Source organism: Alligator sinensis, unplaced genomic scaffold, assembly GCF_000455745.1.
Source record: "Alligator sinensis unplaced genomic scaffold, ASM45574v1 scaffold361_1, whole genome shotgun sequence".
Classification (NCBI taxonomy): domain Eukaryota; kingdom Metazoa; phylum Chordata; order Crocodylia; family Alligatoridae; genus Alligator; species Alligator sinensis.
Genome location: NW_005842007.1, coordinates 2,477,808 through 2,492,355, shown reverse-complemented (window position 1 = coordinate 2,492,355; position 14,548 = coordinate 2,477,808). Strand labels below are relative to the sequence as shown.

Below are 14,548 nucleotides of genomic sequence, written 5' to 3'. Positions count from 1 at the left end.
GATGAAGCAGAGACCTGATATTACTAATGCATAAACAAAAAAAAAAGCAATGTTGTTATGTTTGTTAAAGAATATAGAAGCCATATTTATAACACCACAAGGGAAAATTAAAGGGCAAATGCAATGTTTTGATTTTCTTTTTTTTTTCTTTTGCACGTCAGTTCCAAGTGACTTGGTCGAAGACACAGAAGAAAGTGATATCAAAAGGTGGAGGAAAGAAATAATCCAAAGGGGAGAACAAAGCTAAACTAGTTGTAAGGGGGAAAAAAGTGCCTGGCAAGAAAGCAAAGACATCTGCACATAAGGACAGTAAAGCAGACTTGTCACACCCATCACGAACTGTGACCTTGAAAAGAATGGAGTATCAGAGAAGGTGCCATAGAAATTTCACATCAGCAAGGGCCGTGGAGATGGAGCACACTACAGGCATGATGACAGACAAGGTGGGGACTATTCAAGTACACACAGAAATACTGAGCTCATTGTAACTCAGCCCCCCGGTACTTGAACAGATTCGTAGAGTGACCCACAGACTAATAAGCGCAAAGGGAAGATGGAGACTCCTTTGGCCTGCAGCCATTTGAAGGAATAGGATATGTCTACATAGCAGGAGATGTACTTGAGTTAACCTACCTAGCTCAGGTGATAATAACCATGAAGATGAAGGGACATGGGGTAACAAGCCTGCCATGTGTATATACAGGAGGCTGAATCCTATACTGCACTAACCTCACTGCTGTTGGTACCCAAGCTAACTAGATTAAAGCTACCTCCAGTTTACCTACCCATGCCACAATTACACCTCTCAGTGGCAAAGTAAACATACCAGGGCACAAAAAGGCTGAGTGAGTGGAGAGAGGATGTAGAAGCATGTGTCTGAGAAGAGGAGTGAACATGCTCTCACCTTACTAGTCCTGACAACTTTTACCACAAATGTCTCCTTTAAAGTTAACCACTCAGCCTTAGGTTAGTTTGAGTGCTCTCCATTTCATCTGGTACAATATTACATTCTCTCTGTTACCTTCCATTCCTCTTTCTATAGCTGTGCCTCATATTGCAGGTAGCAGTTTATAGCTATATACTTCTCCTGGAACCACTTCACTGTACAAAATGATTCTATGTGATCCACACCCTTGTGTTTTTAAAAGCATTCTGTGTTTTTTGTTACAATTTCCTTTGCTTTCCCCACCAATATTTTACAGACCAATTCAGCCTAAAGCAGGTGTGTCAAAGATGCAGCCCATGGGCCAGAACTGGCCCACATAGCCATATCATCCAGCTATATTGTCCACATCATCTCCAAGTGACCCACTACCATTACTGGGTGGTCCTGTATAATACCCACAGAGCAGCGGAGTGGCTGTCATGTGCAGCACAGCCCTGGAGTGGCCACACACAGCTCTGGAACCATGCGGTATAGCCCTGCGGCTGCTGGAGAAGAACCAGAATGTGGTCTGTGGGTCTGGTGCGGTCTGTAGACTGGCTCCACACCACTCATCTGGCCCACAGGGCCATGTGAGTTTGACGTCCCTGGCCTAGAGGTAATAAATAAGCATGAGATTTTAGCTCTTTGCTCTCAGTCTCATACTTACTCCATTTTATAATAGAACAAGAACAATTCCCCCAGCTGTCTAAAGTCCTAATATTATTCTAAGGAAATCAGCATAGGTCTTCCATTTCCTTTATTGGATATTGGATCCGATTCCAATAGTTAGATCCAAATCAGCAATAGTAACTGGCTGATGCTGAACCCAAAACTGAGGTAATGTTGGCAGGAAGATGACAAAACTGAGCCTAGCAATGTTGGCAGAAAGATGAGGATGAGTGGAGAAACAGCCTCCTCTCGTATTGTTTACTATCTAGAGCATGTGTCTACAAATGGAATTTCAAAAGTAAGTCTGTAGACTAAATTAACAACCCAAGTATTATTTGCTGCCCAAAGAGTCATGTCAACCAAACTTCCCATGTCTATATGGACATTGACAAGAAGATTGCACCCAAAACTCTTGGATAGAGAGCCCACGATGTTCCACTCAGATAAAATGTTGACTGTGGCTGAGTAAGTACAAAGGCAGACAGACAGACACAGAGCAGTGACCTGACTTTTTCTCTAGAGTAATTAAGATATGCAAAGTCTTTAGTTCCCAAAGAAAAAAAATGTATATTAATTAATATCTTAAGTAACTTGACCAAGCTGTTTGCTGATTCTTTGCAGGATGATCCTTTATTAACTTAGGTAGATCCAAGTCCAGGAAGGTCCAGTGATAGGGATGACATGCTTGGAAGAACAGGGTTCAAATATCTGTTCTGCCAAACACTTCCTGAATGACCCTGAACAAGCAAGTTAGACCCAGATTCACAAAGGTATGAGGTGCCAAATTCCCATTCATTTCAATAAGATTTAAGTGCCTAAATATTTGAGGAACTGAGCATCAGGAACAGATTTTTAAAATCTATTTAAGCACCAAAAATGCAGATAGGCACTTCACGGGAGTTTCAAAGGTGGCTACATGTCTAAAAAACAATCATTTTTAAGGGACTTTAGATACCTAGGAATTAAAAAGAAACCCAAAACAAACAAACAAAAAACAAAAATCTTACTTGGGACAATCTTTATAAAGGCTTTTAGGTGCCTGGAACTAGTCACCCAAATCTCTGACATTTGGATTAGTGGCATTGTACCTCAGTTTCCCCAGTGTACAATGGGGATAATCATATTTTTCTTATCTTAAAGGCTTTTTTGAAAATAATCACACCACAGATTGCAAGGTTTTGAGATAGTATAGCAACACATGCCATCGAAATATAGCCAAAGACTGTGTCCCTTGTTTTTGTTTGTTTTAATTATTTATGTGAAAAGTCAGTGAATAATAGAACAGTATTGACAGAAGTAGGCTTGACAAACCTATTTTGCAAGTGCTAAGCAAATATTTACAAACAAGGCAAACAGCATGTCAAAAAAAGAATATGGAATAACGTTAGTACTGTTTTGCAAGTCTGAAGGTATCATTTTTATTCTGACTCTACAATAAAATTCTCGAATACCCTTGTGACTACCCTCAGGCTGTAGCCCTTTGGAATACTACTGCCTTCTGGCAGAGAGGGACTTGACTTGCTCTCCCCGCCATCTGATGGTCTGTGATTTCACCTGCCACATCTTGTTCTTCCAATGGTTACAGGCTTTCAGCATGGCTGGGGAGAAAGATGACTAATATTTGCTCTCCGCACAGTGGTCTCTCTTTCAAACCAGGCTCACCTGCATGGCAGTCTCTCAGGGTGTCTTGCCTTCAGGGCTTACCCACTCATGGCCCTGGAACTGAGCAGTATTTCCCCCTGACGAAGGTCCTGTCTCTATATTACTTCCTCCCTCTGTGTCTGGCTTCTGTGGTCAAGCCTCTGGGAAAGGCATGGCCTTCACCTTGGACTAACATCCTTAAAGATACACAGCCCTCTTCATATGTATTAGGGCCAAGGGGTCCCTATTACAAGCCAAAAATTATCATTTTCTGTCCTGAGGTTTCGACAAGCATGGCAATACCCCCATGGTCACCTAGCATTTAAAGCAACAAGCTCTCCAGAATTTTTTAAAACTTTCAGATTTTGGACCTTTGTCAGCATCCTCAAAGTGTTCCTGAAACAGGACTTCTGATCCAGTTTGAAAATTGGATCCTAACCAGCCCTCCTGACTCCTCCCACAGATACTCCAGCAGTACCAGGCAGCTGGCTGCTGTGTCTGCCGCCAGCTTGTAGCACAATGCTGCCTAAGGGCGTGTATAGACTAAATGAAATGTTTGGTTTACGTCGATGCAACTGCGTTTGTGTTTGCACGACTGCTACCCAAACATAGCACAATGCTTCTGGTTCAGGAAATAGCCCTGAGCACTGTTCATAGGCAAAGTAGCTCTGCCCTGTGCCCACAGTGCCACACTAAGGCTGGTACACTCACTGGAGCCAGAAGGGACAGAGATTCCTTACAGTTCTGAAGGTCTGGGTGGTGTCTGGGATTATGTCCAGGATTTTGCATCCAAAAAGTTGGTTGCTTCAATGGAGTTACCTAGGCAGAAAGATTGAGTAACATAGAGGTAAATTAAAATCCTACTGGCCAGATCTTCAATGGTATTTAGACACCTCAATCCCAGTAATTTCAGAAAGGGTTCATAATCTACATAACTCTGGGGATATCTAGGTGGTTTTACTTTCTCAGCTGTAAACAGAAACTGGAGTAGGAGTTACCATCATCCTTTATCTGCCTCATAGTGATATTGTGTGGATTAATTCAATAAAGGTTTAAATGCACCTTGACATCCTTTGGTGGAGTCAATGTACAGCATTCAGGTTAATTAAATAGTAATCATTGTTAATAAGTATTAATTATGATTACCCCAAGTCTGGCTCTCCTACTGGTCAAGGGAATAATAATGAGAAAATTGATGGGAATGAAAATTCAGGGCACAGAGGATTTGCAAGCTAAAGACCCAGATTTCTTTTTAGATAGGGTATTAGCATGGATGCAAGCAAAGATAACGAATCTGATCCTGAAGTCTTTGTACCAGTAAACTCCCAGCTGGAATTCAGTGGGAGCATGGACTGACAGATCAGATCCTCCATTTTTCAAAGTGTATTTCAAAAGCTAAGCATTTCATTCTCCAGGCAATGATGAAGGCCATGATTCTGCCAGGCCTTGACGTTGCTAATGTAAAGCCATCAGTGGGGTTACATTTTTGCAATCTGAGCTAGACACACACATTCAACAGAGCTATTACATCCATGGAGGATCTGCCCCAGTATGGTTACCTCAACCCCATGCACTGCTCCATGCTGACCATTGTCTGTGATCAGGCAGAATCCCTTATTGGTTTGGGTCCCCAGGGATCTGCACAATATTTACATCAAGACTTCTATTGCCATAATCTCAAAAGCTCCCAACTGGGGATTGGTGTTGGCTCATGTCAAGTGGAGTACACAAGAAAACAAACAGCCCATCCTTTCCATAAAATGCTTTCAATCTCAGAGCAGCTAATACTGCCACAAGCAATCCATTCTGGTTTGCCTGATGGTATCTTCATCCTGTCAACAGTATCTATGTAGAGATCATTAATAATCACAGAGAAATGTTTATTATTGTTTTGTCCACCACACCTGTTCAATAAATACTTGCTTCAAAGGCAGTGATGGTGCAGAATATTATGAAAGGTATGTGCCTCCTTTTCATTGTATTGTATTTATTGTCCTAGATTGTCAATCTAATTTGAAAATGGTTAGTTTGTAAATTGCTACAGATAACTGTTTTTAGACTGGAAAGTAGAGATTCTATCATTGTCAGTGTTTCCATGATATCCCCCACCAAAATAGAGTTTACATAAATATAATGAGAGACAGAGTTGGGGGGGGGGGGGGGTACACGTACTTTATCACAGCCAGACTACATTATCATTAAACTCAAATAGTTACACAGCATTAACATTATTTCAAGAAAATATTAATTTAAATTATAAAACTTAAAATCCAAAGGTTTTGTCCTGTGTCATCAATTACCACTGCGACCGTAACATTTGTTTAGAAGTTTTCATCTTTTCCAGTTGTTTACTTATTTTACTTTATTAAAATGTGCCCATCAAAAGGTATAAGTGCTGGATAATTCTCCTGTCATTTCTGAAGACTCTTTGGAGACTCTCCTCTCCAGAGCAAAATCTTTGGAAAATAAGAGTGTTTCAAAGACAAGCTTGGGAACTCAAAAATATATTACTACTGGTCAAAACTCTCCCTGTTTTTAAGCTGTGTTCAGACACTGAGTGCTAGGCAGCTTCCTTAGCCAATACTGAATGTATAGCTGCACTTTATGCCTTCGGGCTAGAGAAGATTTCTTTACTAGAGATGCAATCAGCTCTGACCAATCAGTAATAAGGGTTAATCAGCTGATCGATTGGTCCCTGAGCAGCCTGGACCTGGCTCCTCTCTGACTGGCTCTAGCCTGGCCTTGGGGCAAGAGGTTGGGAACTTTTAATTATCAGCAGCAGCTACTCTACTGATTGAATGGTCAATGGGTTTACTACTGAGGCTTCACTGCTTGAATAATAATAGAAAACAATGTGAGCACAGAAGACCACAAACAGTGGGGCAGCAAGATGCATGGATATGTATAACAAGAGATAAGGAGAGTTAATTACCTGGCAAAAACAACACTTTAGGGTCAGGAGGATATTTAATGCATGTGCTGGGATTTTATTTGTTTTGCTATAATTTACTCTACCACCATTATTGACTCATAATTTAGCTACAGAGCAATCTGATAATCCACTTATAGCTAGAAATTATCACAAGAAGGTATTATTTTAGCACTGCAAGCATAGTTGAACTAGATAGATAAATTACACCAAATCAACATTTTAGCTTTTTCTTATATAAAGAAATCCATTGTGTAAATTATTACATATGTACGTGTGTGATATACACAAGTATATTTATCCTAATACATAGGTAATATGCATATAATGTAGGAGGTAAATCATAGAAAAATGCAGAATTCATGATAGATAAATGCAGAATCTGATGTTAATTCTGTAAAATTTGAGATAAAATTCTAGGCATAGTATACATTTTATCATCACCTAGAAATTTTAATTTGGTGACGGTTAAATTATCAATCACACTGGTCACTAAGAACATAAAGATCTATTGTGTTTTAGAGATCTGTATATTTTGCTATTGAAAAAAAATACACAGACCCTCAGGAACTAAAGAAATGTTCATATCCCCTTGTATTTATAGTGTCAGATTCTGTGCAAAGGCTATTGAAATACACAAAGAAACAACAAAAACTGCATACCACTTGCAGTACCACTAGACTTATTCATTCATCATAACATAATAATTTTTGATGGTTGTTGAAAAGAAGCATATGTTTAGAGCGGACATCAAAAGAACAGCCCAGCATTTAGATAAGACAACTAAAACTCCGTTTTAAAGTTTCTAACCTAATCCTGCGTAAAGATCGAACAAAGAGTCAGAGAGCAAAATTATGTTATTTAAACTGACACCACCTAAATCAGAGCCTTTCTTCTGTGATCTCACATAAACACAGTGTGTTCATCACATTGAGCCAGCTTCATTACTATTTATATTACCATACACTGGCTGTCTGCAGTCAATTCATAATTGTCCAGTTTTTCTAATTAATCACAAAAGATTTTTGTTTTGCCTACAGCTAGTTCTGGGGTGACTCACAATGGCAAGCCAAAGCTCATATATCAAACACAGGCCCTCTTCACTCCAGCCTTCTGCTGGGGAATGCTGCTTAGCTCTTCTTTACCACCGAGGTACTCACTGGGCATGTGCAGCCTGAGGCAAAGGAGAAGCATTGCGATCTGTCCTCTACCGTGTGACTTGTTATTTTTATCTGATGCTTGCATTCTCAGCCCAAACCAGATCCAGATATTTTGGCAAGATTTCTTCATTCAGAGCATTTGATTTCTCTCTCTCTCTCATCAAGCTGCTTGAGATTTCTAGGGTTTCCAAGTGAGCTGGGTCAAATATTGCTTAAACTTCTACACTATTGATATTTTCCTAATTAGCTCAGAATAACCAGTAAATGCTAGGAGGGGGATTAAACCAGCTGCTGAATGTCTGCGATGCTGAGGTTGCTTGGTGAATTATTTGCAGTAGGCCAGATTGTGAATCCCTCCCTCTCACCAGTGAAAGCACTCACTCACAGGAGTAGTGGCACTGACTTCAATGGGATTACTCACATGAGTAACAGCTGGTCAGTGTAAGAGGTTTGCAATCTCCTCCCCACCCCCCACCCCCAAATTATTGTTGCCAAAGATTTGACAATGCAAAAGCTACTATGTGAACAAGGAAACCGGGGTAGTGATTTTGATTGCATCAAATGACTAACTAATGGGATATTTTTAATCTCTGTTTATATAAAATATTGCAATGAACATTTAATCTAGGAAGATACAAAAACTATGAAGGAAATATCACAACTGAGGGTTTGCCTAGTTGTGAGAATTTACCTAGTTGTGACTGGGTTTTATCAATGCCAACAGTAAAAAGGGATAGATCCACACTCTTCCTAAAGAGCATTCAGACTTCACACTGCTAACTGGAGCCTTATTCATAACGTGGAAATTTTCTTAAAGATGCATCTATCAATGTGATCTTCTTTGACCATATTCTCCCACTGCTGGGTCTGCAAAGAGTCAGCCGAGTGGCAGGAGGATAACATTGTATTAATACACTGTACACTCAAGCAAGGCTGTTTGGAAGAAGAACAGCTGTGAAAGCACCTCCTGTGCACAGAAGAGGCAGCAAGGGCTATCTGCATAGTTAGGCATGGCCAAACTATGCACATATGCATGTTTTCTCTGCCTGAAATGGAAAGATGCATTTTCCTCATGGCAACACTGAAGGGAGAAAAGAAAAAATTTTGCTAAGTTACAGGAGATTTCAAATGTGTCCTTTTTGGGTGGAAAGTTCATTCTGGCTAGAAAGGCTGAAAACAATGAACTATGTTGTGGAGTTCAATATTTTGAACTATTGATTATCCAGCTGAAAACAGATCTACTTCTTTGCAAATAAAGTTTTTTAAAATGGTAATGTTCCCATCTTTTTTTGAACATCTGTATGTGGCCTGAAAGTATATTGTTGCTATATACAGTTATTCTTTCTAATGGCTGCAATTTTTATTAGTTCTTCATTAATTCATTAACTCAAATTTTCCCCAATAGCTAGTCTCTCCAAAAAGCAGTTATTTTGAAGATATCTTCCATACAGGCTACATTTTGATGTTTACCAAACTTGCTGATCCTGAACTCAAAGGACAGATTACCAACTCAGAAGGTGTGACACCATCCATGAGACTCTGATATGATATGATTTTTCAACACTTAGAGAAATGATAGTGTAAATATAATGTAGACAGTACATCTGGATTCTAAAAATGTGCATGTTAGGTGTAAAACAATGTGCTGATTTCACAAAAGCAAAAGAAGATTTCCTGGCAGGGTAGTATTAAGTAATTCATCATATAATTAACCTTCAAATTACAGAGATTATTTGGTTTTTAAAAAGTTAGACACAGTGTAATGACATAATATTTGCAAGGCAACCATAGTGTAGTTACAGTTGCTGCTTTTTAAAGTAGCCAGTTTTATCTGTTCCAACCCCTTTTAATAGCTCCTTATTTCATTATAGGCAAAGTATTATTATACCAGTTTTACAAATGAGTAAACTGATACAAAGAGAAATTGTCACTTGCCTCTGGTGATTGAGTCAGTGACAGACTCAAGAGTAGGACTTAATCCTGATTCCCAGTCACCTTTTCTAAACATGATACATAATCCCTTCCAATATGTGCAGCCCAGATAGAAAACTGTAATCAGAAAGGAGAGGGCAGAAACTTAGGCCCTCACCAGTGATTTTGTGGTTCTACCCTTACTATTTCTCTTTGTCTCTTTTTTAGTCTTCTAGAAAGGTGATTGTGAAAGGCGTCTCCAGGAACTGGGTAGATTGCACTTGCCACCTCACCTGTTCATTAGCAACACTAGAAGAACCTACCTTACTTCTTTTAAGGTTCATCTAGGCTAGAAGAAAAGGAGATGTCTTTTAAAAAAATGGTATTGCTAACACATTTTACCTAATGCAGGCCATTTGTATTTTAAATAATGTTACAAGGTTCGGAATGGAATCCTAGAAGAGATTGTTCTCAGTCACATACATGTATGGAGACTCAGATTATATAATTTCTCAAATTCTGATGCGTGCAATATTAGATGCGGAGGTCATGACATCTGAAATATCTGATCATGTTCCATTTTCATTAATCTGTCACAGGAGCCACCAGAAGATGATAATTAGGAAAACCAAGTGCTTTCTCATTACAGGGCTAATATTTTGCTCTTCTCTGAAAAAGGAATACACTTCTATTTAACAGATCAGTGTGGGTGGAACTCTATTTTTTGTGTCATACTCAAGACTTTGATTCCTCATCAGACCTCCCTCACACAGGAGAAGGTTTTAAAATAAACTGAAACAAGTTTTAATGGTTTGGTTTGGTTTGTTTGGTTTGGTCTGGTTTTCTAGAGAACTCCTTTCTATGGAACCAAGACAAATTTGTTGCTGTTATGTGATGATGTCACTTACTGTTACTCATATTAATTTCTTACTTTGAGGGAAAAAAATCTTTAAAATGCATATACATATGCAATCATATTTAAAAACCTAGAGCTCATTTGCAAGGAAGGCCCTTGTACCAAGCAGTGTAATTTACTGACTTCAAGCCCAATTCTGTATTTTTAGCGTGCTTATTTGTGAATTTAACTCTGTCATAATGCTAGCTGAATAGTGAGCTTCCAGTTACTTCTATAAAAGTATTTCGAAGTGATCAGGTAATACAAGCAGCAGGGGAGGTGGCCAAAAGTGACTTTCTGTCATCCATGTATTAATAGAATGGTCAGATGAATGTAACATCTTGAAATACCAAGCATTTTTCCCTGCTATTGTTACCTTGGCATTCTAAGTAGCCCAGTGTGCAAAGAATGTTGTTAGATACAAATTGCATGGTGCTTTTCATTCCCATTTAAGAGTCCCTCTAATTCCCTAAATTGAGTCTTTAAAACAACCCAACATTTTAATGAGATTTCTGCATACATCTATGGAATATTTATACACTATTGATCTGAGGTTGGATAATTTCAGGAAGACAATATGATTCAGGAAAAGCTATGTGCAGCTCTTCTACTGATTCCAAAATACAGGTCTCAATTTATAGAGCACAAAGGCCGCTGGTCCTTCGAGGCATAAGTACGCAGGGAAAGAATCAGACAGATACCCCAATCCTGGGTCCTCTTAAACCCAGTCAGCTAGAGAACTTGACATGTTCTCCATGTGGCTTCTACGTACTGAGTACAGAAAAAAGTTTCAGGGGGGAGGTTAGAAATAAGAGGGGCAGTTTTCATCTTAGCCATATCCAGCCAGAGGCATCTTGATGTGGGTTGCCCTTCCATATACAATGCGCATGGACAGAAATGTGGGAGTGTCAGGAAAGTTAGAATATGCATACAAAGTTAACCTCTGTGCATTTTGAGGGAAGAAAAATATTCAGGGAAGGCTTGAATGTATTCCAGGATACAAGCTCTAAGGCTGCGTGAAGACATGAGAAAAAAAAACAGTGCTTTACTTTCAACTCAGCATGCCCCCACACCAAGCAAAGTGCATGTCCAGAAGAGAAATCGCATCAATTTGACCCAGCTCACGCAGCGTTTGTATAGCTCATGCACTTCAGTGGGGCTTTTTGGCACTTTTATCTAATAGCTGATTGAATCAGCTATTAAATAAAAGCACCAAAAAACACCACGGAAGCACACAATCTGTAGACACTGAGGAGCCGGGTCAAACTGATGTGATTCCTCTTCTGGTAAAGTGTTAGGTGTTTTTTTTCCCCACATCTGTCAGAAGCCTAGAAGACTGGGTGAAATTTTAATTGGTCCCTTGTACTGATTACAGTGTGTTCAGGATCCTTCTTGTTGCACTCCATGCTCTTCCTTGAAGTACAGGCCCTACATAGTGAGTTTTATTTTTTTTACCAAGCTAAAGAGGATATATTTTATCATAGTGGCTTCAAATCCAGTGTGTACAGGCCAACACAAACAGGGTATTACAAGTTGAAGAACTGTACCTCAGGCACCATTTTATTAGAACTAGTGTTTACATCAAACAATACATCCTAAGTACTTTATATTAAGGTTGGACAAATCATTTCCCTGCGGATTAGGGTGTTGTGCCATTGAAATGTAATCCTTCTGTTGATTTTTTTTTTGTAACTGCCGAACCAAACATGGTCAAATCAGTAGTTGTTAAAACCAGAAGAGTCAAAATCTTAAACTCAGTCTCAGAGTCTTATCTTAAATTCAGAAGGTTAAATTAAAGCAAAAGAATAAAATCAGTAGGCAGGTTTGCAAGCAAGTTTCTGTGCTACAAGAGAGATGATCCTTTCTGTAGTTAAAAACACTCTATACCAGTGGTCATCAACTGGTCAATCTTGATTGACTGGTAGATCTCAGAGCCTCTTGGAGTTGATCCGAGGCTGGGGTGGGGGACTGAGCACGCACATGCATGCACGCATGTGCCCCAGCCCAGCAGATCAGTCCATGGGGGAGGGAAGGGGAAGAGGGAGGGACAGAGTGCTGCAGAGGCAGGAGTAGGGGTAAATTGAGTAGGGCCCCAGCTGGGTGGATGGTGGGAGGATCGAGCCTGGGTGACTCATCCAGTGGTGCAGGGGGGGCTCCCACCACTGTGCACAACCCGGCAGAGGCCCTGGGGGGCACATGCCCTTCCATCTGTGTGTGGCAGAGGCAGCTGCCATTGTGAGCTAGGCTTTGCACCCCAAGCCCTGCTACAGCTGGCCTGGGAGTGGCCCAATGCCACATGCGTCCAGCCTCTGGGCAGGCAAGGGAAGAGGCTCAGCCAAGTGGCGGGACGCACATGGCATTGGGCCACTCCTGGGCAGGCTGCAGCGGAGCTCAAGTCACAAAACCCAGCCCACAACTGCAGCTGCCTCCACTGCACACAGATGTGGAGGCATGTGCCCCCCACAAACGCCAGGCAGTGTGGGTGGCTGTAGTAGCTATGAGGAAGGGAGGAAGTGGGGCTGGAGCAGGGGCAGTCCCTGCACAGCCAGGGCATGGGACAGAGCTGCAAGTGGCTCATCTGGAGGCCACAGGGGAGGGGCACGTGCCCCAGGAGGGCATGGCAGTGATCTGGGATGCGCTGCACTGCAGTCGGGCTGGGCAGCAGTGCTGGGTGGGGGGAGGCTACAGCAAATTTTTGGTTGCCTGCAACCCCCCGCATAGCCCTGCTTCCAGAGCTGCCTGGCACACCCTGGTCCCAGCCCACAGCAGCGGCTGGCCTAGCTCTCATGCACATCCAGGGGCACATGCTCCTTCTGCCCTCCCGGGCTGCATGACTCCCCGCAGCCTACAGATGAGCTGCTCGTGGCTCTGTCCCTTGCCCTGGCTATGCAGGGCCTGCCCCTGCTCCAGCCCCACTCCCTCCCTCCTCACCATTGGGAGGAGGGGCAGATGCAGGCCCCAGCAGTGAGGGAGGAAGTGGGGCTAGCGCTGGGGCCTCAATCTGTCCTGCCCTTCCCCCCAGGTGCTTTCCCCTCCCCACTCCTCTTCCCTCCCACAGACTTACCTGCTGGGCAGAGGGGTGGGGTGGGGAGGATGGCACTTGGGTTGCTTTTAAATGCCAAAAGTGATCTCCTACGTAAAAAGGTTGGAGGCCACTGCTCTATAGAGAGAGAAACAAGACAATTTACCATATTCCTAGATTTGTTCCACAACAGGTACTTGGCAGGAAGAAGAAAACAGTTTGACTTCTCCTCCATAAACTGCAGAGCTAAGATCAGCACTTCTAGCTATTAGAAGCTAGGTCCATCTCTATAGATACATGGGGCATTGGCACTGTTTCCTACCCTTTCCCACCTTCCATGAAAGCATGGTCCCTTGCTTAGATAGAGGGTTTACTCTGCCATACCCTGGACAAGATGAGAATATCAGTTGGGTCATTTACCTTACATAGCATAGACAGATGACAGAAAGGATGGTATGGAGAGTGGCCACCTCTGACACTGCCCCAAATGGCAGACCTGAGCCACCACAGAGCACTCATGGAAGAGCTTCCCTTGGCCATGAAAAGGTAGAAAGAGCACTGTGGAAAACAGATTATCCATTTCCATGCATCATATGAAAAATCTGAATTGGAGGAAATTGGAGGAAGCGGAATTGGAGGAAACAACCCAACTCAGGGTGCATCTACATGAGATGTTTACTAAGCAGTTGACTGACTGACATTTACTGCACAGCTGTGCAGTAAATGTCTCAGCATGTACACATGTGCCCCTATTAGGATGGAGTAAACTAATTTACTCTGCAGCAGGATGTATTCTGCAGCACCCCATGTGTAGATGCCGGAGGGGAAGGCTAGAGCATGAGAGTGCTTCAGTGAGGGGCTAGCTGGCACTAGCCCCCACAACGAAGCACCCTCGTGCCCCAACCAGCCCCTCTGCAGCATGTTGAGCCAGGCAGAGCAGCCCTGGGCTAGCAGGCTGATCCCTCTGGCTCCATTCCAGCCAGAGCTGCTGTGACCCAGCTCAATGTGCTACACGTAAATAAACTGCGGAGCTTATTGCTCCAGAGTTTTGGGTGCACATTCAAATGGTGCTCCTGGGATTAATAAGCTCTGGAGCAATACGCTCCACCACTTATCCATGCACCATAATTGCACATGTAGATGCACCCTCAAAGTCTCTAATTCAGAGAAGGGGAAAAGGGAATTTGGGTAGAGATGGTCCACATTGCTCCTGCCCATCCTAAACTTTAGAGAATTAGTTCACATAGAACTTGAATGTGCCTATGCCTGGTTTGGGTTTGCAAAACTATCATACGGCCTCTTTTACATACCTTTTCATAGCTCAGTAAAGGTATCTCTCCTTGGGCCATATGTAACTGTAACTGTATTATCTGGGATTAAATGTCTGCTCTATTAA

At 41.9% G+C, this 14,548-nt stretch overlaps 1 long non-coding RNA gene across 1 annotated transcript; it reads right to left on the bottom strand.

Moving 5' to 3' along the window:
* Positions 1-3,134: 3,134 nt before the first annotated feature.
* LOC102373982 lies at positions 3,135-7,462 on the bottom strand. The gene is made up of 3 exons (XR_323614.1): positions 7,325-7,462; positions 3,976-4,054; positions 3,135-3,192 (listed from the first exon to the last, which is right to left on the bottom strand). It is a non-coding gene; the product is annotated as an uncharacterized LOC102373982 (long non-coding RNA).
* Between the last annotated feature and the right edge of the window lie 7,086 nt (positions 7,463-14,548).